At 39.2% G+C, this 27,655-nt stretch overlaps 1 pseudogene; it reads left to right on the top strand.

Annotated features, from left to right (window-relative positions):
- Nucleotides 1–9,507: 9,507 nt before the first annotated feature.
- On the top strand, nucleotides 9,508–13,099 carry LOC101400034 (uncharacterized; annotated as a pseudogene).
- The last annotated feature ends 14,556 nt before the right edge of the window (nucleotides 13,100–27,655 follow it).

Here is a 27,655-nt window from a genome sequence, read left to right as displayed (position 1 = left end):
TAGATGTAGGCTTTTCATGTTTGCCCTTTATAAGTTTGAGGAAGTTCCCTTCCCTTCCCAATTTTCTAACCACTGGATTATTTTCCCTACTCATTGGAACTCTGAGAATGCTGAACTTTGGGCTTCTTGCTTTGTGTGAAGGTCTCACGTTTGCCTTGCCATTTAGTACAGACCTTAATTCTTGCCTCCATATGAGGCCTATTACATCTGAACTTCTAGGGTTCCAGAGATTGGCAGTTGCTCCCAGGAAAACCTTGAACTTGAGCACTTTTTGAGAACTCTTTGGATTTTGCTATTTTGGGTCATTTTTGGCCTCTGAGGAATTCCCTCATGCTCCTGCCAGCTAAGCCATGATTTAAAAAAACACTTTATTTTATCCAGTATTTTTATGTATTTTTGCATTGGGAGGCATTTTTAATCTATCTAGTCTGCTGTATTGCTGGAAACAGATGCTACTATAGGGTTTTTAGAGTTGAAAGGGCTCTTAAGTTTAATCTAGTCCAATGCTTTTTTTTTTTTTTTTAAAGATTTTATTTATTTATTTTTTCCCCCCAAAGCCCCAGTAGATAGATGTATGTCATAGTTGCACATCCTTCTAGTTGCTATATGTGGGACGTGGCCTCAGCATGGCTGGAGAAGCAGTGCGTCTGTGCACGCCCGGGATCCGAACCTGGGCCGCCAGCAGCGGAGCACGCGCACTTAACTGCTAAGCCACGGGGCCGGCCCGAGTCCAATGCTTTTGTTTTGTAGATTAGTAAATCAAGATCCTGAGAGTTTATTTGAACTCATTTGATTTGCCTGATGTCTCACACTGTACAAGTGAAAGCAACAGTTTTCTAACTCAGGGCTTCTCACTCTAAATCCAGTGTTCTTTTTCCTATATCAAGGGTCAACAAGCTATGGCCAGAGGCCAATTTGGTTTACCACCTGTCTTTATATGGCCTGTGAGCTAAAAATAGTTTTTACATTTTTAAATGGTTGAAAAAAATCAGAAGAAGAATATTTCATGACACGTAAAAAGTATATGGAATTCAAATTTCAGTGTCCATAAATAAAGTCTTATTGGAACATAGCCACACTCATTCATTTATGCATTGTCTATGGATGCTTTTGTGCTACAATGGTAGAGTTGAGTAACTGTGATAGAGAATATATGCCCCACAAATTCTAAAATATTTACTGTTAGGCCTAGAACAGAAAAGTTGTGGACTCTTTTCCTATATCACACGTTTTCTTTACTCTCAGTGAAACCAAAACATCAAATTCCTCATTGAGCCTTTGGGGGAGACTTGAGGAGGATCTTGAGTTAGGGTTTGGTTTGACTTTGAGTCACACCAGACACTAATGATTCTATTCATATTCTTGCATGTGGTTGCCTATGTACAACTCACATACATTTTAAAACTTCTACCTGTATTAAAAGGTCCTGTAGCTCAAAATGAAGTATGCATGGGAAACATGAAAGAGCCATGTATAATACTATGGAAAAGTAGCTCTAAACCCCACATAATACATTAAGAAAATTAAAATCAGGCTGCATTGCTACTCAACAAATGAGGATGAGGGAATGAGTTTGGGTTGTCATGGAAGGACAATTTATAGAATGCTATGATCAGATTTTAGAGGTTAAGAAATTAGAGGCCCATAAGAATCCTTCCATGTCTAGAGTCAAGCTGATCTGGGTGCTAATTCTGGCTTTGCCACTTTAATACCTTGTGGTATTAAACACTGACACAACTCTTTTGAGCCTAATTTTTCACATCAATAATATTCTATACATTTAAATATATTGGCCATCTGGACCGTAGGTGATTTTCTCGTTTTACCAGTAAAAAGATTTCTAAAAACTTGAATATGTTTTTAAGAAAATAAGTGAAATACTCAAACGTCTACCTGTAATAGTTTATTAATTTAGTTTTACACACATTTTAAATCTCATATATTAGACAACACATTAATTCAAAAGTAGTACTTTATTCAATTATCACATTTTAAGAAATAATTTTATTCAAAGTTTTTACAAGTATCTTTTATTTAATGGCACTGTCATCAACTGGGGTCATTTTCTGAGTTGTTAACACAGTTTTCAGGAGCATATCATCCTACCTTCATTATGTTGTTTGAGGTACGGGTAACTTTAAAATCTGAATATGGTGCTATTCTTGGAAATTTTGTGTGGACTAGTTTCCCATTCACATAATAATAGCAGTTATCCTTTACACATATATTTGTGATCTCCACCACCTAACTACTTGTTATATTGTTTTCCATTAAAATTTTTTAAAATTTTGAGATAATCATACAGTCACATGCAGTTTTAAGAAGTGATACAGAAGAATTTCATGTCTCTCACCCAATTTTCTCCAATGGTAACACTTGCAAAACTATAGTACAGTATTACAATCAGAAAATCAACATGGATACAATCTACGATCTTATTCTGATCTCCTCAGGTTTGCATGTACTCATGTATGTATGTGTGTGTTTAGCTCTATGCAGTTTTATTATATATGTAAGTTTGTGTGTCCATCATCACAGTCAAGCTACAGAACAGTTCTATCATCACAAAGATCTCTCCTGTTACCCTTTTATAGCCACACTCACCTCCCATCCCCTCACCCTCTGTCCCTAACCTCTGGCAATCATTAATCTGCTATTTCTATAATTTTGTCATTTAGAGAACGTTATATATATGGAATCATACAGTATGTAACCTTTTGAGATTGGCTTTTTTTTCACTCAGCATAATTTCCTTGAGATTCATCTAAATTATTGCCTGTATCAGCAGTTCATTTCTTTTTACTGTTGGGTGGTATTCTATAGTATGGATTTATCACCGTTTATTTAACCATTCACCCATTGAAGGACATCTGGATTGTTTCAGGTTTTTAGCTTTTATAAATAAATCTGCTATGAACATTCGTGAACAGTTTTTGTCTAAAAACAAATTTTTACTTCTCTTATTTTTAAAATGATCTTTAGAAGCTCATCAACTTCCAACATTTGCAATTGTGAGTTTGTGTCCCCAAGAATTTACTTATTCATTCAACAAAAATTTTTTATTTTCTATGTGCCAGGCACTATTCTAGGTGCAGGAGTATGTAGGTGAGCAAAGTTCCTGTCTTCTTGGACCTTACATTCTAGTGAAGAATGACAGACCAAATAGACATAGGTATAGAATTATTACATATTATAATTATAATTACTAAAAAGATGCTACTGTTGTTTTTGCTTCTTTTTAAACTGTTCCTATCAGTTGATATCTAGGCATCAAAACCAGCATTAATTGGGTCTCTTCTTGCTCCCGTGTCTTCCCCAAGCAGTACTTTGTTATTCAAAATAAAGTCTTTGAGAGAGCTCCAGGTAATATGAGGGATTTTGTAAGGAGTTGAATGTAAGGCAACTTCCTCTTTTCTGAGGGTTGTTTTGAGACAAAATGTTACCTTATCTTTGGGCTCATTCTGTCTTGCCTTACAACATTACTGTGATAGAAAGCCAATGATGCTTTGGGGATGACGGTGTGTGTGTGTTGCTGTTGTCCTTATCTAAAAGTAAATTGCTTTTGCTTTTCCATACTACTAGGGTTTAAAAGATTGTGTTTGCTAAATCAAGTGCCAAAGGCCATGTTAATCTGTTCCAGTAAAAATATCACACTAGCAGATTTAAATGAGTTTACTACTCGGTTAAGTTTACAGTGGTGTATTATCATCTGTCTTAATCCATCTGATTTTTTTAGGGGCCGTATAAATAAATTAAACAGGGATATGGTGACAACTATCTCTCTGCATCTTTTAAGTCTTTGATGGTGATGCCTATCTCTGCAATTCCTCCTGACATCAAGTTTTGCCTCTGATTTACACTCTCGGTGGGAATGGGAGCAGTTTCTGGAGCTTCTACTTGGCCCTTCTTACCAAAATGGCTCTTACTCCACTCAACAGGGAAGTGATGTGAGGGTCTTGCTAGTTTTGAATATACTCTTTGCATTTAGGCACTCAGTGGCTAAGGAACTAACCATGAGTTCCCTGTGAGCTGAACCTGGGTTAGGGCTCCATTTATCATCTGACTTCATAAAATCCCATTCTAAATAGGAGGCCATTATTGGGTCCCTGGTATCCATGTTGGCTCAGATGCTGTATTTAGTTGCCCTCTAAAGATAGGATTATTCTCCTTTCTTCAATACCCAGATACTCTGATAAGTGGCCACAGGTTTTTTGGGGGAGAGACTGGGGAAATGTATAACATATATACCTGAAGTGACATGGCAGGATACTTCCTTGACTTAATGGTCTCTGTGTAAAATAACTGGCTTAGATATGAAAACTGATGTGGGATTGAAATTTTACACTGTGGCAGCTGGTGTCAGCTTCTGTGTTGTTGTTTTTTTTTTTTGGTTAATATAAGTCAAGTAACACTCAAGTTGACTACTCATATTTCTTGCCCCAGGAATACCATGGTCTATTTGCTATTGTTATAGATTCCTACAGGTCAAGGCACCTGGTTGCCACTCCAGCCTTGCTGACCATTATGTCCACCATCTGGCCTCTGTCATTCCAGAAATGCACCATCTCTATTTTTACTAGAGACCCTAGTTCCAAGGTGGCATTATCTACTGTAGACCTAGGCTACAAAGAGGCTAGCTCTCTCACCAATGATTTTTTATTTTAACTGAAGAAATGTTATTTAGTTGACAGATATCTTAGGAAGAGAGTATCCTCTGGGTCTTCCTGGGGAACACAGTCATGTGGTAAGTTCTTTGACATCACATAAGAAATCCATTCTAATATGCCCATCTCCATTAGCCTTCTGACTCTTTCCTCGATATTCTGCCAAGGCAGTTCCAGCACCTCTGCCCCATTTATCATAGTCATGTCAGTTGTTTGTTTTGGGAAGTGATGTCAGGGGTTAGAATTAGGGGTCTTGAAAGAGTAAAAGAGAGGAGGGAAAGCCAGTAGAAGATGCATTATCAAACTGTTACCTGGATGGACACCTGGGACTCAATACTGCTGGACCCTCTGAGAAGCTTTTTGGATGTGCCTCAGAATTATCCTCCCAAGAGGCAGAGAGGGAGGCACTGACCCACTAGCTCCTGCACCCCCACTGGTCAAAGGTTGCTCCATGGGAGGTGATCTCCCTGCACTTGCATGTTGACGCACGTGTGCTGAGGGTTTCCATAGACATCTCATGCATGGCTCAGAAAAGTAGGGGCAGAAAGCAAGAACATGAATTTCAGCTGAGGCAAGATACTGTTGGACTATCCCTGTGCAAAGCTGGTTGTCACAGCAAAGACTGGGGATAAAGACAGGCCAAGAGGATGTGAGGAAACAAGAGCTGCCCTTTTCATCCCTTTGTTCTCCTCTTCCCTCCTTCCTCATCTTGATTCTTTGTAAGTGCAAGATAATATGTTGGTTATTTTGCACTGGCCTTCTTCAATGCCTGAGGTTTCCACCACTAGATTTACAATGGTTGCCGTAGGTTGCAATGGTCAGCATTCAGTAGGAATGTTTGAGTATGTGGAAGGGGATCAAGACACATCAAGAGCTGTGGCTTTCAAACGTGGTTGGGCAGATTGGGACCAGACAGTGAGGATGTTTTCACTTATCCTGGGAAAAGAGAAAAATAAGGGCAATGGAGCGAGTTATTCATGAACTGGAAAGTGAGTAATTTAAAAGACTTGTGCTGATTGTGAGATCACACCCTTGACTATTTTGGGATAGACACGTCTGTTTTGAAAGATGAAATGATGTTAAGTAGATAGTAGGCTTCTTTTTTTTTTTTAGGTTCTTAAAATAAAAAGTAGAAAGTTGGTAACTCCAAGTTAGTCTCTTTGTTTTTATTTAGCTTTTAAAAAGGTACTGGTCCATGAGATTCCTAATTTTGACAACCCCTAATCTAGGGCATGGGGTCCTATCAGAGAGCAGGCCTGGGTGGGGTCCCCAGGGAAAGGGAGACCTGGGTAGCCAGGGGTTGTCTAGGAGCATCAGGGGCTTGGGTATGAGAGAGGTCCAAAGTCCAACTTGTGCCCGAAGCCAGCCCTGGTCCCAGCTTTGGTAGATGCACAAGTAAGGATGGACCTAGAATAATTCGGATTGAGAGAGACAACTCTTCCTTCTTATCCTGCCTCAGCAAGAAGGCTATCAAGTTGCCAGAGAAAATCTCTTTCATATCTTATCTAGATGTGTGGCTGTGATCCAGCAAGAGACTGAGATGGTTTAGGGCAATTGCTGTCTATGTTTCAGTGCCAGCTGGCTTTGTGTTTTCGTGAAATGCCCAGCTCTCAGGACACCCAAGCTCTGAAGTCAAAGGCCAGGATGTTGTAATGTGAATAACACTCATGTTACCAAGTTAAGCAATCACATCGTTGAGACACACGTACACCCACAGAGGAATGCATTGACTAGTCCATAAAAGTGAGTGTTTTTTTCACATTGAATTTAAAGACCCTGTAGGGGAAAGAAAGATTCATCCTGGAGTCTGGATGCTGGGAGCTCCATCTCCAGCCCTGCATCTCTCTTACTGTTATTTCTAAGGAGGCAAAATTTTCAGAAAAAATGGAAGCTATGGATGCAAAATGGAAAATTTGAGAAGATTAAAATATAAATAATTCTTTTAAAAATGGCTTTATATTTCTGAACTGATTTTGTTAGTTTAAAATATAAAATATATTATGTATAAGTTGTTTTGCTCAGCATTACCACAAATTTGCCATATTAATTTCAAAACTACAGTTTATTCAGAAGTCACACATTTTAGATTTAATCATCTTTCAAATGTTTAACATTTTTATTACCAATGGAATTACAGTTCACTGATCTTTAAGTAAGCGAGACTTTCTTATATATTTTTTCATTATTTAAATAATGTAATAATGTATCTTTCTCGGGCTTTTAAAAAATTTCTTAAAGATTGCAAAAACAGTTGTTATACTTTGGGGAATGTAGCATTTCTCACAATGTCAAGTAGATTCAGAAAGCTTTCATATTCAGAAAAGGAACTGAGAAAAAAAAGAAGCTATCTTGTAATTCTCTCATCTGTGTCATTGAGTTCAACCTTTGACAAGTTTTGTCTAATGTGTTTCATTTCTCAGGTGTCACTATCAGTAGTTTCTCTTCCCTGACACTTATTATTTATTCTGTCAATAAACTTCTGCAAACAGACTGGTCCAATCTTCTCAATTTTTTAAAATCCTAGATTATTCATCTTTATTTCCAAGTTATCTATGAGTATTGCAAATATAGACCAGCTTTTTTTACACAATGCAAGTGATGGGGAAATGCAAAACATGTGGAAAGATGATCAGGAAGAGGTGCAGAGGGCGTGACACACAAAAGCCACAAATCAGAAAGAATAAGTTCATTAGACCCTCAGGTTCCCCTTAGATCACTCATGGGAAAATGTTCTCAAGTGTAAAGACACAGAAATGTCTTACTCAACATCAAATTCTTGGTTTTCTAATCTTGTCATGTGTAGCAGTTTTGATAACATAAAATGTTTCTTGGACACAGCAAAATAAATCACCACCAAATAATTTTGTTCTCTTTATTAATCTGCTTCTTTGCCTTTTTTTTCAATTATAAACAAAGCTACCTTTTGGTCGCTGTAGGCAGAAATGATCTTTCATTACATTGTACAAGAATTGTAGTGAGCAGACATTGATAAACTGTAGATACTTTACAACGAAAAGAATTTCTGGTTATGGAGACTTCTAGGCTCTGTTTCTATGGAGAACCCTGACTGAGATTTTGGTACTGAAACTGGTTCTAGAGGAACAGAATTTTAAGAATGAGTTTTCTGAATTGGTTCTGGGATCTGGCTCTCTGGTTCTGGGAAACTGGCTCTCTAATCTGATTAGACTTAAAGGTGCTAATGATTCTATTTCCAGTAGTGAAGAGAGCACTGATAATTTGTGGTGTTATCTCGCCATAGAGATATGCACAATATTTCCGTTGGAGAACCCTAATCCACCACTTATGATAAGCAAGGATCTGGGTGATTGTGTATGTGAGACTTTCAAACATTTTTGTCAAACTAATGAATATAATGAGATTGGCTGGTTGCTCCTGATGTCAGTGGACAAAGTGGGAAAAGAAAAGGATGAGCTCAGGGATTTGAATCTCAGCTCAAGTGCTGCATAAATACCTGAAAGCTTCTATGTGTGCCCTGAAGAAGACCTTCATCTCCTATAGCCGCAGGGCTGAGATTGCTGAAAATCAAACTCAGAATCTTACCCTGCAACAGACTGAATTACAACAAAAGTTGAACTCCCTGCTTCAGAGAGTATTTACTGTTAAAGTGAGGGCATTGGTCGGGAAGGAATGGGATCCTGAAAGCTGGAATGGCGATGTGTGGGAAGACTCTGATGAAGCTGGGGATATTGAGCCCCTAAATTCTGATAAATTCTCTTTGCTGGTAGAAGCAGCCTCTCCACTCCCGGTAGAAGTGACTTCTCCACCCCCATCTGAGGAGATTAACCCTGTGTTGCCTGAGGAAACTGTAATTGCCTCCCCAGAGAAAGTTGCCATGCAAGACACTGCTGATTCTCCTCAGGAGTCACCCCCACCTCCCCTCTTTGCTTCTAGATCTATAGGTAAACTCAAGGCCCAGCAGCCCCCTAAAGGTGAGGTGCAAAGTGTGACTCATGAGGAGGTGCACTACACTCCAAAAGAACTACTTGAGTTTCTAATTTGTGCACACGGAAATCCAGAGGACATGTGGAAGAACGGATATTAAGGGTATGTGATAATGGTGGAAGGAACATAAAGTTGGATCAGGGGAATTTATTGCTACGGATGCACTAAGCAGAGATTCTGCATTTAGTGTTGCAGCTTGGGGAATTAGAAAGGACTCTGATTAGTTGGCTGAGACATGGACCAAAAGGTGGCCCACAATAAGCAAATTAGAAATGCCAGACGTGCCTTGGTCTTGTGCAGAGAATGATAATCAAATACCTAGGGAGACTGGAATGTTATGGAGGATTTGTCATGTAAAACCTACTTGCCCACACTGAGAGAAGACACATCTTTCTCCCTGATTATGAGAAATACATTTGTGAGGGAGCCCCGGCATCTTGAAGAGCTCTGTGATTGCTCTTCTGTGTAGGCCAACTTACAGTGGGAACTGTCGTTACTGAATTGAGAAACCTAATTCAGTGGAAGTAATTGGATCCCGGGATGACAGGGGCCAAGTGGTGGCACTCAGTTACCAAAGGCAAGGTGGGCATGATTACCATAATGCAAATCAGAGACAAAGCTGCAGTCAGAGTAGTCTGACTCACTCAGACCTATGGTGTAACTAGAAGTGAAATAGACAGGAAGCCTACTAAATTCCTACTTGATCTGCATAAGCAGAAAAGTTCTAGGTCAAGTGAACAAAGGTCTAATCTGAATCATAAAAATAGAGTCATAGCCTCTCAATGAAATCCCAGACTTGAGCCCATTTACAGACCCAGAACCCCTTGAAGGAAGGGGAGGTCAGGTCCCCTTGTGAAAGGGCCTTGATACACTGTCAAAAATGTGTACTGTTCAACCTTCTCTCAGTTTTCCCCAAAGGGACCTATGGCCTTTTACCAGGGTAACTGTGAATCAGGGAAAAAGAAATAATCAGACCTTTGTGGACTACTGGACACTGGCTCTGAACTAACACTAATTCCAGGAGACCCAGAACATCCCTGTGGTCCACCCCTCAGAGTAGGAGCTAATGGAGGTCAGGCGATCAATGGAGTTTTACCTCAGGTCCATCTCACAGTGGGCCCAATGGGTCCCCAAACCCATCCTGCGGTTATTTCCCCAGTTCCAGAATGTGTAACTGGAATAGACATACTGAGCAGCTTGCAGAATCCCCACATTGGTTCCCTATTGCATGGAGTGAGGGTTGTTATGGTGGGAAAGGCCAAGTGGAAGCTGTAGAACTACCTCTACCTAGGAAAATAGTAAACTGAAAGCAGTACCACATTTGTGGAGGGATTGCAGAGATTAGTGCCACCATCAAGGACTTACAAGATGCAGGGGTGGTGATTCCCACCACATCCCCACTTATTTGGCCTGTGCAGAAGACAGATGGATCATGGAGAATGACAGTGGATTATCACAAGCTTAACCAGGTGGTGACTCCAATGGCAGCTGCTGTACCAGATGTGGTTTCACTGCTTGAGCAAATAAACACACACCCTGGTACCTGATATGCAGCTATTGCTCTGGAAAATTCTTTTTTCTCCACACCTGTTGATAAAGACCACCAGAAGCAGTTCGCTTTTAGTTGGCAAGAACAACAGCTTCCTCAGGGGTATATCAACTCTCCAGTCCTACGTCATAACTTAGTTCACAGGGATCTTGATTGCCTTTCTCTTCCCAAGATATCACAGTGGTCCGTTACACTGATTATATGCTGATTAGACCTAGAGAATAAGAAGTAACAGCTACTCTACTTATTGGCAAGACATTTGTGTGTCAGAGGGTAGGAAATAAATCTGACAATAACAACAAGAAACAAACACATAGGGACAGAGGTTGGATTGGTGGTTACCAGAGGGGAAGGGGGGAGGGAGGAGGGTGAAAGGGATAATTCGGTACATGTGTGTGGTGATGGGTTGTAATTAGTATTTTGGTGGTGAACATGATGTAGTCCATGCAGAAATAGAAGTATAATGATGTACACCTGAAATTTTTACAATGTTATAAACCAATGTTACTGCAATAAACAAAAAATTAAAAAAAAAAATCTGACAAGAATTCATGAGCCTCTACCTCAGTGAAATTTCTAGGAGTCCAGTGGTGTGGGGCATATTGAGATATTGCTTCTATGGTGAAGGATAAATTGTTCCAGCTGGTCTCTCCTACAACCCAAAAGAGACACCACACCTAGTGGGCCGCTTTGGGTTTGGGAGGCAACATATTCCTCATTCGGGTAGGTTTCTCTGGGCCATTTACCGAGTGACTGAAAAAGCTTTGAGTGAGATCCAGAACAAAAGAAGGCTCTGCAACAGGTCCCAGCTGCTGGGCAAGCTGCTCTGCCAAACTTGTGCCATGTGATCCAGCAGAGCCAATGGTGCTTGAACTGTCAGTGGCAGATAAGGATGCTGGTTGGAACATTTGGCAGCCCCTATAGGCGAATTGCTGTGCAGTTTAGGATTTTGGAGGCAAGCTTTGCCATCTTCCATGGGTAACTACTTTGCTTTTGAGAAACAGCTCTTGATCCGCTACCTGGGCGTTAGTAGAGACTGAACACTCGACCATGGACCACCGAGTTACCATGCAACCTGAGCTGCCCATCCTAAACTGGGTGTTATGTGACCCCTCATGCCGTAAATTTGGGCGTGCCCAGAAACGCTCCATCATCAAATGGAAATGGTATATATGTGATAAGGCCCAACCAGGCCCTGAAGACACAGGTAAGTTACATGAAAAAGTGGCCCAAATGCCCATCGTCTCCACTTCTGCTACTCTGCCTTGTCTCTCCCAGCCTGCACCTATGGCCTCATGGGGAGTTCCTTACAATCAGTTGACAGAGGAAGAGAAGAGGCAGGCCTTTTTTCAAGGTGATTCTGCATGATACGCAGGCACCACCCGGAAGTGGAGAGCTGCAGCACTACAGTCGCTTTCTGGGATCTCCCTGCAGGACAATGGTGAAGGAAAATTCTCCCAGCTGCCAGAACTTTGAGCAGTGCTTTGCTTGGACAGAGAAATGATTGGATGTGTGATTACATACTGATTTATGGGCTGTGGCTAATGGTTTGGCTGGATGGTCAGAGACTTGAAAAGAACATGATTGGAAAATTGGTGGCAAGGAAATTTGGGGAAGAGGTATGTGGATAGATCTCTCTAAATGGGCAAAAAAAAATGTGAAGATATTTGTGTCCCATGTGAATGCTCACCAAAGGGTAACCTCAACAGAGTAGAGTTTTAATAACTAAGAGGATAGGTTGACCCATTCTGTGGATACGAGTCAGCCTTTCCCCAGCCACTCCTATCGTCATCTATGGGCTCATGAACAAAGTGGCCATGGTGGCAGGGATAGAGGTCATGCCTGGACTCAGCAATATGGACTTCAACTCACCAAGGCTGACCTGACTATGGCCCCTGCTGAGTGTCTAATCTGCCGGCAGCAGAGACCAACACTGAGTCCCTAATATGGCACCACTCCCTGGGGTGATCAGCCAGCTACCTGGTAGCAGGTTGATTCCATTGCACTGCTTCCATCATGGAAAGGGCAGTGCATCCTGGAATAGACACTTACTCTGGATACAGATTTGCCTTCCCTGCATGAAGTGCTTCTGCCAACATTATGATCCATGGACTTACAGAATGCCTCATCTACTGTCATGGTATTCCACACAGCATTGCTTCTGATCAAGGGACTAACTTCACAACAAACGAGGTGTGGTAGTGGGCCAATGCTCATGGAATTCACTGGTCTTATCATGTTCTCCATCATCCTGAAGCAGCTAGTTTTATGAAATGGTGGCCTTTTGAAGACCCGGTTACAGTGCTAGCTAGGTGGCAATACCTTGTAGGAAGGGACAAGGTTCTCCAGAAGGCAGTATATGCTCTGAATTAGTGTCAAGTATATGGTACTCTTTCTCCCACAGCAGGATTCGTGGGCCCAGGAATCAAGGGGTGGAAATGGGAGGGGCATCACTCACTATTACCCCTAGTGACCCGCTAGTAAAATTTCTGGTTCCTGTTCACACAACCTTATGCTCTGCTGGCACGTTGGTCTTAGCTCCTACGGGGGGAATACTTCCACCAGGAGACCCAGCAATGATTCCATTGATCTGGAAGTTAAGACTGCTGCCCAGCCACTTTGAGCTCCTCATGCTTCTGAATCAACTGACAAAGAAAAAAGTTACTGTGGGCTGGGTTGATTGATCCTGACTACCCAGGACTACTTCTCCAAGGAGAAATTGGACTACTACTCCATAATAGAGGTAAGGAAGAGTATGTCTGGAACACAGGAGATCCCTTAGGGTGTCTCTTAATACTACAGTGCCTTGTGATTATTGTCAACAGAAAAGCACAACAACCCAATCCCAGGCAGGACTACTAATGGCCTAGAGCCTTCAGGAATAAAGATTTGGATCACCCCCCCCCCCCCCCCCCCCAGGTAAAGAACCTGAAGGCAGGTTGCTGCTGAGGACAAATGGAATACAAATGGAGAACGGAATAAGGTAGTTATAAAACCAGCCGTCACTTTGTGACCAGTTACAGAAATCAGAACTGTAATTATCATGAGTCTTTCTTATTTTGTTGTGAATATATTTGTGTGTGTGTGTGTGTGTGTGTGTGTGTGTATCAAGGAGATATCCAAGAGAAGAGTAAATGTCACTCAAGTAATCATCATTTACCTCCTCTCTGAGGAAGGGGTTAGTGCATTTTTACTCATATGCAGGATAATGTGTCATGTTAGATGGAATTATGACCTTGTTGTTATCTTTATTCGGAGATTAAGTATGGTTTAAGGAGATGCCAATGGGTGCCAAGTTGATAAGGGGTAGATTTGTGATGGTTAATTTTGTGTGTCAAATTGACTGGGCCACGTTTTTGTCCAGATATTTAGTCAAGCATTATTCTGTGGGAGTGTTTTTGGATAATATTCACATTTAAATTGGTTGACTGAGTAAAGCCAATTGCCCTCCCTAATGCAGGTGGGCCTCATCCAATCAGTTGGTGATCTGAATAGAACAAAAAGACCGACTTTCCCTCAAGTAAGGAATAATTTCTGCTGCTTAACTGCCTTTAAGCTGAGACATTGACCTTTTCCTGCCTTCAGATGGGAACCACACCATCGGCTGACCTGGTTCTCAGGCCTTTGGACTTGGAGCGGAACTGCACTGTCTGCGCTCTTGGGTCTCCAGCTTGCTGACTCCTCCTGCAGATCTTGGGACTTGTCAGTGTCCACAATTGCGTGAGCCAATTCCTCATAATGAATCTCTTTGTGTATGTATGTATATGTATGCCTGTATAAATGGGTATATATGTATCATATACATATATATTATGTATATTTATCTATATGTACATATATGTATATATATGCATATATGTGCATATATGTATATCTACATATTTCCTGTTGGTTTTTTTTCACTGAAGAACCCTGATTTAAATACCTTAGAGCAGAAAGATAAAAATATAGACTCATGAAGGAAAAGATAAGAGACTTGGCAGATACCTCCAGGAAACCTAGTTTTAAAATAGTAGGTATTCTAGAAGGAGAAAATGGAACAGAAAGAGGAGAGGCCATGATTAAACAAGTAATGGAAAAATATTTCCCTGAGCTAAGGAAGAATCTAGTTTGAAGGGCTTACATAGTTCCAGGCTGGACTATTGAGAAAAGATGTACCTATGCATATCCTGATACAGCTCCTAAATTATTAGAAAAAAGATAAAGTCTCAGAAGTTTTAAAGCCTGAAAGAAAAAGCTAACTACCATGGAAAAATAAGACTAACATCAGACTTCTTATGTGTAGCCAGGAAAGCTAGAAAACAGTGAAATAGCATGTATAATGACTGAGGAAAAAAATAAAAAGATTATAAAGAAAGATATTCAAGAACTCAGAGTATACAAATCATGTATCTTGTTTGAAGAAAATAGAAAATACTTTAGAAAAGACTAATCAAATGTGACTGAACCAGAACAGAGAATTTCAAAACAGAGAAATCACTTGTATGAGAAGATACAAGTGATTTCTACCAAACATGTAAAGAAGAGTTAATACCTATCCTTCTCAAGTTATTTCAAAAAATTGAAGGGGAAAGGAACACTTCCAAACTCATTTTATGAGGCCAGCTTTACCCTGAAACCAAAACCAGACAAAGACTCTATAAAAATAGAAAATTACAAGCCAATATCCCTGATGAATATAGAGGCAAAAATCCTCAACAAAGTATTAGCAAATTAAATTCAACAACCTTCAAAAGATCATGCACCATGATCAAGTGGGATTCATTCTAAGGACGGAAGGATGATTTAATATCCACAAATCAATCAATGTGATACACCACATTAACAAAACAAGGGATAAAAATTGTATGATCATATCAATAGATGCAGAAAAGGCATTTGACAAAATTCAGCATCCATTTATGATAAAAACTCTCAACAAAGTGGATATAAAGGGAACATATCTCAATATAATAAGGGCCACATGTAACAAACTCACAGCTAATATACTCAATGGTAAAAAGATGATCGCTTTTCCTTTAACATCAGAAACAAGACAAGGATGCCCACTCCCACCACTTTTGTTTAACACGGTATTGGAAGTCCTAGCTACAACAATTAAGCAAGAAAAGGAAATAAAAGCCATCCAAATTGGAAAGGAAGAAGTAAAACTTTCATTATTTGCAGACGGCATGATACTATATATAGAAAACCCTAAAGACTCCACCAAAAAATTATTAGAATTAATAAGTGAATTCAGTGAAGTCACAGGATACAAAATCAATATACAAAAATCTATCTGTTGCATTTCTATATACTAATAATGAACTATCAGAAAGAAAACAATCCCATTTACAATGGCATCAAAAAGAATAAAATACCTAGGAAAAAATTTAACCAAGGAGGTGAAAGACTTGTACCCTGGAAACTATAAGACACTGATGAAAGAAATTGAAGATGATACAAATAAATGGAAAGGTATATTATGCTTATGGATTGAAAGAATTAATATAGTTTAAATGTCCATACTACCCAAGTGATCTACAGATTCAATGCAATTCCTATCAAAATATTAACGGCATTTTTCACAGAACTAGAACAAATAATCCTAAAATTTGTGTGGAACTACAAAAAACCTCAAACAGCCAAAGCAATCTTGAGAAAGAAGAAAAAAGTTGTAAGTATCATGGTCCTTGATTTCAAACTATACTACAAAGTTATAGTAATCAAAATGGTATGGAACTGGCACAAACAGACACATGGATCAAAGGAACAGGATAGACAGCCCAGAAATATACCCACACTTATATGGTCAATTAATCTTCAATAAAGGAGACAAAAATATACAATGGGGAAAACACAGTCTCTTCAATAAATGGTATTGGGAAAACTGGACAGCTACATGCAAAAGAATGAAACTGGACCACTACCTTACACCATACAAAAAATAAACTCAAAATGGATTAAAGGCTTAAATGTAAGATCTGAACCCATAAAACTCCTTGAAGAAAAAATGGGCAGTAAACTCCTTGACATTGATCTTAGCAATATTTTTTTTGGATCTCTCTCCTCAGGCAAGGGCAACAGAAGCAAAAATAAACAGATGGGACTACATCAAATTGAAAAGCTTTTCCACAGTGAAGGAATCCGTCAATAAAACGAAAAGGCAACCTACTGGATGGACAATGATATTTGCAAATTATATATCTGATAAGGGGTTAATATTCAAAATATATAAATAACTCATATAACTCAATATCAAAAAACCAAAATTCAATTTAAAAAATAGACAGAGGACCTGAATAGACATCTTTCCAAAGAAGACATACAGATGGCCAACAGACACATGAAAATATGCTGAATGTCACTAATCATCAGGAAAATGCAAATCAAAACCACAATGAGATATTACCTCACACCTGTTAGAATGGCTATGATCAAAAAGACAAAAAATAACAAGTGTTGGAGAGGATGTGAAGAAAAGGGAACCCTTGTGCACTGTTGGTGGGAATATAAATTGGTACAGCCACTATGGAAAACAGTATGGAGGTTCCCCCCAAAATTAAAAACAGAACTATCATACAGTCCAGCAATTCCACTTCTGGGTATTTATCTGAAGAAAACAAAAACAGTAATTCAAAAAGATCTGTATACCCTTCTGTTCATTGCAGCATTATTTACAATAGCCAAGATATGGAAGCAACCTAAACGTCCATTGATAGATAAGTGGATAAAGAAATGTGCTTTATATACACAATAGAAGATTACTCAGCCATAAAAAAGAATGAAATCTTGCCATTTGCAACAACATGGATGTGAACATGCTAAGTGAAATAATTCAGACAGAGAAAGACAAATACTGTATGATCTCATTTACATGTAAAATCTAAAAAACAAAACAAACGAACAAACAAAACAAAACAGAAACAGTCTCAGATACAGAGAACAAACGGGTGGTTGCCAGAGGGGAGGTAGGTGTGGGGACAGGGGAAATAGGTGAAGGGGATTAAGAGGTACACACTTCCAGTTATAAAATAAATGGGTCACAGGGATGTGGTGTATGGCATGGGGAATATAGTCAGTAATATTGTAATAACTTGGCATGGTGACGGTGGCTGGACTTATCATGGTGATCATTTCATAATATATAAAAATATTGAGTCACTATTTGTACATCTGAAACTAATATAGTATTGTATTCCAATTATAATTCAATAAAAAAATAAACAAATAAAGGGAAGATAAAGAAAAATAAAAAAGGTAAAGAGACATTACCCTTGATATATACGTGTTTAATGGATAAGGATAGATATTCTGGGAACACTTATTATGAGAGATAAATGAGGAATTTTGAAACAGAAGAGAAATACTAAAAAAAGAAATTCTAAACACATTCTAAGTGATTTCAGCCCAACCTAGAACCTGGGGGTGGGTTAGAGTAGAGAGAGGGTTTAAAACTTTTCAGAAACAGATAGGGAGATAGGAAAAGAAGGTAGGGGTTGGGAGGAATTAGAGCGTCACCGTGGGTGCTATGGTCTGAATATTTGTGTCCCTCCAAATTCATATGTTGAAATCCTAATGCCCAATGGGATGGTTTTAGGAGGTGTGGCCTTTGGGAGGTGTTTAGGTCATGAGGACAGAGCCGTCATGAATGGGATCAGTGCCTTTATAAGAAAGGCTCTAGAGAGATCCTTTGTCCCTTTAGTCACGTGACGATACAACGAGAAGTCTGCAACCCTGAAGAGGGCCTCACCTGACCACACTGGCACCCTGATCTTGGGCTTCAGCCTCCAGAACTGAGAGAAATAAACTTCTATTGTTTATAAGCTACCCAGTCTAAGATCTGTTGTTACATGAGAGAAATATAAGAGAAAGCGGGAGTACTACATCTCAGTAGGGGAAATAATAGATATCTTGTTTATAAATAACACTAGCTATGTATGTGATTAAAAGAACAGAGAGAGGATGGTTACTGGTAATGGAATGGAAATATACAGCCGAACCTTCAAATTGTCAAGATAAAAAAAATGGCAACTTCATCAAACCAGTAAAAAGAATGAAACAATCTAAAGTAATCAATATAGAGTAACACATTTATTATACATACATCTATACAACAAAATAAAATAAGATGCATTAGTTATCATCTTAAATATAATACATAGTCTGAAATCACCTTTTAAAATACACTATCCATCATATTAGGTTAAAAAAAACCCCAAATATATGTTATTTAGAAGAAATACACTTAAAAGAAAGCAACAAGGATAATAAAAGGGATGGGAAAATAAAAACAAATGCAAATCATAGAATACAGAAGAGATAATACTAACGTTTGATATTAATATCAAATAATGTGGAATTTAGGATTAAAACTAAAAAAGGGAGAGAGACACTCTGTAATGATAAAATACACAATTGATAAAAAAAGATAGTCATAAACTTATGTTCCCCAAACTGCATAACAACTACAGTAATAAATACAAAGCAAAATAAAAAGAGAGGTTGATAAAAAATAAAATTTTAGTGGAAGATTTAATTACCTGTCTTTAGATTTGGATCATGCAAGGGTCGTGAGCACGTACACTAGCACCACATGCTGCGGTTATAATGTGGGGTTTATTGGGAAGAAAACCTACAAGCAGGAAAGTAGCAGAGTGGTGGCTGCCCTGAACTCTCATTATTCTGCACCGTGGGCTGGGTCAAGGTGTGCTGGGTGCACCATGGGCAGCAGGCTAGATGGGCCACCCAGAGCACTCCAGGAGAGAACAAGACCCACCTTCTTGCTGAATTACATGTTTACGGGTTAGCCTAAGAAAGGCTGGGAAACCTGGTTTCTCCGAGTAACTAGAAATGTGTCTGGAGATCTTCTGGGTCCAAGTTCAACGACAGGGGTCTGCATAGGGAGGGCTCAGGGCAAAGTCTTGCATGCCAGGAATGATGACAACAACCTGTCTCTCAGCAGCTTGGCTCAGTCCAGTTGAGGCAGATCTCAAAAGGGGAGAAGGAAACGAGCCTTCAAGGTATCCATATTTTTCTCTCATTAATTTGAATCTAAGTAGTAGATTTTAAAAGAACATAGAGGAACTGAATAATAGTATCAATAATCTTGATATGATCAATATGTTACCTTGAATTTTTCAAATAAAAAACATACATTATATTTTTTTATTGAGATGTAATTGAGATATAACATTAGTTTCAGGTAACAACATAATAATTTGATATATGTATATATTGTGAAATGATCACTACAATAAGCCTAGTTAACATTTATCACCACACAGTTACAAATTTTGTTTCTTGTGATGAGAACTTTAAGATTTTTCTCTCTTAGCAACTTTCAAATATGCAATCCAGTATTATTAACTATAGTCACCATGCTGTACATTGCATCCCCAGGACTTATTTATTTTATAACTGGAAGTTTTTACCTTTTGACCTTCTTCACCCATTTTGCCTACACCTTTCCCCCCACCTCTGGCAACCAGCTATCTGTTCTCTGTATCTATAAGTTTGGTTTTTCTTTTCTTAGATTCCACATATAAGTGAGATCATATGGTATTTGTCTTTCTCTGTCTGACTTATTTCACTCAGCATAATGCCCTCAAGTCCCACTCATGTTATGGCAAATGGCAAAATTTCCTTCTTTTTTATGGCTAAATAATATTCTGTTGTGTATATATATATATATGTATACCACATTTTCTTTATCCATTCATTCATCAATGGACGCTTAAGGTTGTTTTCCATACATTAATTTTTATATATTCATAAAACCTTCATAAAAATTGACCAAAATAAAAACAGTAGAACTTTTGCAGGACACATTCTCTAGTCATGAGTCAATAAAATTGGAAATAAACAATAAAAAGGGGACTAACAAATCTTAACTATTTGGAAATAAGAAACATAGCCCTAGATAACACCAAGATCAAAGAGGAAATTTAAAAAGAAATTACTATATAGAAACAAAAAAATATGGAGAATTACTGAAATAGAAAACCAACAACAACAAAAACTAAGCAGAACAGCAAATAAACTCATCAATCAATCAAAAGAGAAAACCCATCTGAACCAAACAATAAATGCTAAAAAGTCATTGGATTAAGTTTATCAGTAATTCTTAATATAAATAGGAATAGAAAGAAGGAAACTCTTGAATATGAAGATTACCAAAAACCAACAGCAAATATTATCCTAAAGTGAAAGACACTAAGACAATTTCAATTACAATAAAAAACTAGAGATAAGGATGCCTACAATCACCATTATTATTTAACATTACTTTGGAGGTTTTAACAAATGTAATAAGACAAGAAAATTAAATAATAGGCATAAGTATTGGAAAAGAACAGATAAAACCATCTCTTCTTGCTACTAATAAGATTGTATACTATGAAAATCCAAGAAATCTTGGGGAAAAAACCTACTGGATTTAATAAATGAATTTGGATGCAAGATAATTATATAAAAAACAATATTTTTTCACTACTCTAACAATAAGCACCTAGTAATGGAAATGGAAAGATCATATCATTTAAAATAGCGACAAAATTATTTAACAGTGAAGACACAGAATCTATACAAAGAAACCTAAAATATCTTACTAAAAGACATAAGATAAGATTTGAATAAAGGGAGAGGCACATGATGTTCTTGGGTGGGAGGATAATATAATAAAAATGCCATCCTTCCAAATAGATATAAAAATTATTGCAATTTCAGTTTAAAATCTGGATGAGTTTTTTTAGAACTGGATGAAAAAATCTTAAATTATATGATAGAATGTTCAAGAATAACTAAGACTATTAGGAGAAAGGAGAATGATGAGGAATGAGTTGCCTCATATGCAACATATACAATAAAGCCTCTATAATAAAACCAATATGGTATTTATATAAGAATAGACAAGTAGGTCAGGGGAACAGAATTAACAATCCAGAATGAGATGTCAGAATAAAGGAGAATTTAACATAAGACAAGTGTGGTGGTTCAATTCAGAGGGAAAATAATGGACTCTTTAATAAATGTCACTGGCATAACTGATATCCATCTGGAAGGAAAAAATGGACTCCATTCTTATATCAAACACAAAAATAAATTCCAGATGGCGTAAAGAAAAATGTAAAAGAAAAAATTAAAATGTTGCAAGAAAATGTAGACTACAGCCTACCAAGATTAGAAACCCAGAAGTAGTAAAAGAAAAGTAAGACTTATTTGGCTACATAAAAATTTAAAGTTTTTATACATTTCCATATACAAAGTTTATAGGTTAATAATAGATCTGGAAAAATATTCGTAATGCAGATGTCAAAGAGTTAATTTCTATTATGTACAAAGAACTCTAACAAATTGACGAAAGACATACCAAGTGACAGAAAACTATCAGTGTATTTGAACAGAAAATTTACAGAATGAATAGTAAAAGACTATATGAAAAGACGCTTGGATTCATTAGTAATCAGGGAAATGCAAAGTAAAACAACAATAAAGTATCAGTTTACAGCTGTTAGGCCAGCAAAATTAAAAAGAACTCTTAAATTCATTGTTGTCAGGTGTGAAAGACACTTATGCTTATGAAAATGTGAAGTGTTACATTTTTGGAAAGCAACTGGGAACACTTTGAGAACCAGCATTACACTTCCAGGAATTTGTTGCATGAAAACAAATGTACACAATTTGTGAGGGCATATATGTTTACTGCAGCATTGTTTTAGTGGCCAAGAACTGGGAAAAAGTGAATTCCTTGCTGAATAAATAAAGATACAGCCATACTATGAAATATTGCACAACCATAAAAAAAAAAAAGACTTAGAGCCACACCAGATGACTTGAAGTGATTTCCCTGAGGAAATGTTTGAGTATTGCAAGATGCAGAAAAGTGTATAAAATAAATGACACCAGAAAAAAATCCTGTGTCTCTATATGCTTGTGCATGTGTGTGTGTGTGTGTATCTCTTGTCCACGTGTGTAGGATTATCTGATTATGGAGGAAAATATGGAAGGACACCCATAAGTTTTTAAACTTGGCTTATCTAGAGCATAGAGAATGGAGCATGAGATGCTGAGAAGGTGAGGAGGGACCATGGAAAAGTGTCAAGAAAAAATGGCATGTGTATTATTTTCCTAATTATGTAAAATTATCTAAGGTTCCAAGGCAACTGATCAAAGTGAGGACATGGTTCTGATATACACGATTTCCTATGTATGTAAAAAAAATGCAAATTCTTCCCCAAGAAACAAAATATAATGAACAGCCAAGAAACTTGTGAAGAAATTGTTATAACTCTAAAAGGAAGAAAAGGCCACCAGACTGAATGATCCATAAAGGCAGATATCAGGCCAGCTTTGATGATCATTTTATCCCCAACATGTAGGGTGATGTTGGCATTCAGTATTTGTTGAATGAATATTGTCGAATAAAATGAAAAATAAAGTTGTGATTACCATCATTTTTGCCTCTCCAGTTAGTAATGATGAAAAATTACAATATTCAGAGTCATGAGAGTGCCCGGAAAGGGGCTGATGAAAGTGTAAACGGGTTCAATGCTTTTGAAGGGTGAGGTCTTTCAAACTTGCAAGGAACAGAAAATCTCCATGATAGGTAATCCCCAGAGCTTAGAAAATTTATCCACTAACTGTATGAAACTCCCGTTTGGGAGGCCTTTCTCTCGTATAAGGCCTGTACTTTTCTTTCATCGCCTTTATCATAATTTGGAACTTTATTTAAAATGTCTATATACTGTACTATTCTATACCATGTATTAAGTATTATATTATTTATAGATTTGCTTGTGTGGTTATTTGTGTATTATGTCTCTCGCACTAAATACGACCAGGGCTGTGTTTGTCTTCCTTCTGTAGGCTCTGCAGCCCCAGCACCCTGTACAGTGCCTGCCCCATAATATGTACTTGATACGTATTGGTTACACGAATGAGTATGATTCTACATTCTCACACGCATCTAGGGAAGGGCAACAACTTTAGCTAAAAGTCAAGACAGCTTCCTGAGTGTGTCTTAAATAGACATTGCAATGTACCTTTTCTTGCAGCTAAGGACGTAATGATGTAGCAGAAAGTCTCTGTCCTCATCACCAGACTGTGATCACCTTGAGAACAGGGACTTTGTCTTCATCTTTATGTTCCTCCCCAGCTGGCATATTACTTGGCCTGGAATTGAACAATATGGACATGGTAATACTGATGTAAATGCTGCTTGTTGGCTTTCCAGTGTTAGAGTTATCAGAGCATGGAGGATGTTGGGTGGCTGCGGGGCAGACGGGGCTTTGTCAAAGCCAAGCCAGTTCCCTGACCAAAGGTGAAAGGTGCGTGAGCCGGGAGAGTGGTGGGTGCCGACACTCGAGGTGTGCAAGTGTCAAGGCAAGAGATACTGTGGAGAGTTGACGGAACAAGAATAGTTGTTTATATTATTTAAAGATACAAAGGGAACCCATAAGGAATAAAAATCATAGCATAACTATCAAACATCGGAGGAGATGACAAGGAGAGGATGAGAGCAAACGAGTTAGATCCTCTTGTTCGTATGGCTCCTGTCGGCAGTCAGTGGTCAGTGGCGAGCAGACTGCTGATTGTTAACAGTTGATGTGTCAAGACATAGTGGTCTTAATGAAGCATTTTCTCTGGTTTTGTAAGGTAACCACCAGAAGAAAAAACCAGGAACTTTAAAAGAGATTGCTCTAGGAAGGGGCACCATGGGTGGTGCAGGGTGGAAAGAGACAGTTGACTTTTCATCATAAGCTGTTCTATGCTATTTACTGTGTAATCCATATGCATATATTTTGATTAAAAAAAAATCCCCACTCTCTTTTATCCAGGTGATTCACAATAAGCCTCAAGCTCCAGAATCCCATGGTGAAGTAGCCAGTGTTTCTGACTATCCTATTAGTGTCAGCTTCCCTCCAGGGTCCAAGAGTCACGGCATCTTCTCACAAGGTGACAGTCCCCTCTCCTCAGGAGCCCCCTTTTTCTTTTAATCTACCAGCTCTCACTCCCTCCCCAGAGGGAGTAACTGAACCCTTGTCCCAAACCTCACATTCTCCATAGCTTTTTTCGGGGTCTGGGAGGATGCCCTGATTGGGATCAAGTAGGAATATGGGAAGGCCTTTCCTTCATGAGTATCAGCCACCACCCCCCACTGCTGTGGAATTGCCGGTCCAGCAGTTCCCAAATCCCTCCCAACACTGAGCAGTGGGCAGTGGGAGGCCATAGGGCACTGCCCCAGGGCAAACTCAGAATCCTCAGTCTTGGCAATCAGAGACTGTGAGATTTTAAACAGGCAAAAGTGGAGTGTGTTGGAAAGAGCATGCCATTGGGAGTAAGAGGATATGAGTTCTAGCTCCTTATTGGCGTTCACTGAACCAACTCAGTTTCTCAACTGTACAATGCACACATGATACGTGTCCAGCTATCTCACTATGAAGATGGAAAGAGAAGAGGCATGTGGAGGTGTTTTATAGATAAAACAAAAATCTCTACAATTTAACATTGTTCACTATGTAACATGAGATTTATAGTCATCATCTCTTACTCTTGCAGCAATGCCGAGGCTCAGAGAGATGAAATGATCATTCATTCATTAATTCCTTCCTTCATCAAAAATTCATGGAGCCCTGACTATGTGACGTGCCTTACTCTAGGTGTTTGCATCTATTATCTCATTTAGTTCATCATTAACTCACGCCCAGTGCTGTGTGGAGCTGTACTGGAACCTAAGACAAAAGGAAAAATCAGTAATACCGATCCTATTTTCATTTAATATTTTGTTCATCATGGATCTTTTTGCATTAATTCTGATTTTTAAAAATGTTGCATTAAAATGTTATTTATCTTGACTATTGAGTTTTTTGACTCCCCCCCCTTAAATTCTGTGCCCGAGGCAAGCGTGTCTCTCACCTCTCTCTGGTTTTAGCTCTGTCTATAACCCCGTGAGAAAAAGAAATCTCAGTTCAGGGATATTAGCTAACTTGCCCATGGTTACAAAACTAACAAGTAGTAGAACAATAATTTTGATCTTGGTCTGTGTGACTTTACGCCACTGTATCGTGTTATCTTTTAATTGGAATGTACAGGAAAAGTCCTTTAAGATCTAGGAAGCACTATTTGGTATTACATTTTAAAGCTTGTTTATAATCTCAGTTTGTTTTATTTTGGATTAAATCCTCCTAATTTAGAGAGTTTCATTTTCTTTGTATGAAAAATATATTTTCACATATATTATCCACTTATTCTTCACAAGCCAGTGAAATAGGTGGATCTATTTCTCTGTTTCTTGAATGAGGAAACTGAGGTTTACAAAGAGTTTATGACTTATGGAATTCCACACTCACTTGTTTTTCTAATTTCATCTAATTTCATTGTCATAACAGGCCAAAAGGATGGTTACAGTTAGTATCCTCATGCTACATATGGAGAAACTGAGGCCAGAAAGATGAAGTGCCTTGCTGGAGGTCACAGAGCTGCAAGTGGAGAGGAGGATTTGGACCCAGGTTTCTCTGACTCCAGAGCCCAAGGGCTCATCCTCCACCGTCCACCTAGTGCTTGCTGAAGCCTTGGGCAGTGTGGCTAGAGGAGCAGGAAGAGGTGGCTTCTGACTCCTGCTTCCCTTGACTCTCAGACAGACCAGAGGTGAGTGTGTGGCACATTGGGGCTGTGGGGGGCTGGGGTGGACAGGGAGCAGTGTGTGGGGGTGAATGGAGGGGTAGGAAGCTCAGCCTTGTTATGCCAACCCCTAGCAGGAAACACCTTTGCTTGTCGGCCAGGGTCTGGGCAGAGGGCAGCTGTGTGGGGTGCCCACACAGAGGGTACAGGGTAGCAGAGTGTAAAGAGTTACCTTGGCTACTTGGGTGTGCAGCTGGGGTGATGCGTCAGTTCTGGAATATTCTGGGATGGTATACAGTCTCCTCAATGCTTTTTTATTTTTTATTTTTGGATGCTAATAATGGTGGGAGTGTCCCTAGTTCTAGAGTGGGATATCCGAGGGAGAAACTTAGCACATTAAATCAACGAGATGACACTAGGGGAGTCTGAGTATTCATGGAATGAGTGGGAGCAGAGGCATGAGACCCTTGTCAACCTGTTATTCATAGGTAATCACAGAAACCACTAATAAGGAGCAGGTCTGAGGATCTTCCCGTGGATTAGTCATCTCTGGAAACTTCTCAGAGGCAACTTGCAGCTGGGCAATGGTGTATTTATTCTCAGTTTGCATAGGATTATCATTACCCTTCATCAAGAATCCCTCCACCAGGGGAGAAGAATGTGTCTTCTCTTTCCTCAATTCTTTCAAGTTGTGTGGTGTGTGAAGCTCCAGATCAGCAGAGGGCGCTCCTGCCAGTTGGCAAACCGTCCAGTGGTTGATAGGCCCAGTGAACCAAAGAGGAGTTACCTTCTGAACACCAGCCCCAGTTTCATGAAGATCAGCAATGTGGCGGGCCTTCGGGCACAGATCGCCCTGGGGTTTGAGGAGAGAAGTTACTACAACAGCTTCCTCACTGGGCTCTCTGTCTCCAGTCTTGTTCTTCTCAAACTCATTCTCCAAACCAAAATGAGAATGATCTCATTTGACTTCAGTGACTTTCCATTTTCCCTTAGATAAAATCCAAACCACAATAGCTCTTCACGACTATGTCCAGCCCCATTTCTCACAACTCCCATCTTCACATGTTATGGTTCAACAATTCTGAGCCACTTTCAAGACCCAGATTCGCTGGCCCATCGCTTGATTCTGGAGCTATGCACGGGTTATGTTTTCTGCCTAGGTTCTCTTTCCCCTGGACTCCCTTTGCTTGGCTAACTTCTCCCCTTTTTCAGCTCCCAGTTTAGATGTTATATTTTCTGGGAAAACTTCCTGGCCCCTCAGATGGGATTGCGGGCCCTTCCCGTATGTTTTCACTCACCCAGCCTCTTGCGCAGGTGTGGCACTTGGGCTAGTGGGTCATAATCCTGTTTCCTCCACTAACCTGCAGGCTTAGTGACACTCCAGCCCACTGGTCTCCAAATTCCTTGATCTTTTCTCCTCTGGTGCTCCACCCTATTTCAGCGGCTCACTCCCATGTATACCTCTAACTACTCCTGCATACTCCTGTGCTGTCTACGTAGTAGGAACTCAGCAGAGACTATTTGGTGAGTGAGATACTTATTAAACAATTTGTTCTACAGCACTCTTTTGATGTGTCATTCATGAAGGACCTGTGGATTTAGTTAAGATGCAGGTCCCTGGGCATTACTCTCAGAGATTCTACTAGATCTGGAGTGGGGCCCAAGAGTCTGCATTTTAACATATTGCTGGGTGATTCTTACACATATTGAACATTGAGAACTACTGCCCTAGTTTGATCAGTGATGGAGAAAAATCCTCTCCATGTTTGTTGCCACCAATGCAGTCAAAACCCCTGTCCAAGAATCTCTCAGACTATAGATCCCCTTCAGCCCAGGGCGAATGGATTCTGGTGGCCCTTCCAGGACAATTCTCCATGCT

Source organism: Ceratotherium simum, chromosome 28 (assembly GCF_057802395.1).
Source record: "Ceratotherium simum simum isolate JZ-2026a chromosome 28, ASM5780239v1, whole genome shotgun sequence".
Lineage (NCBI taxonomy): Eukaryota > Metazoa > Chordata > Mammalia > Perissodactyla > Rhinocerotidae > Ceratotherium > Ceratotherium simum.
Note: the sequence above shows the minus strand (reverse complement) of the source record. Positions and strands in the feature narration are given on the sequence as shown.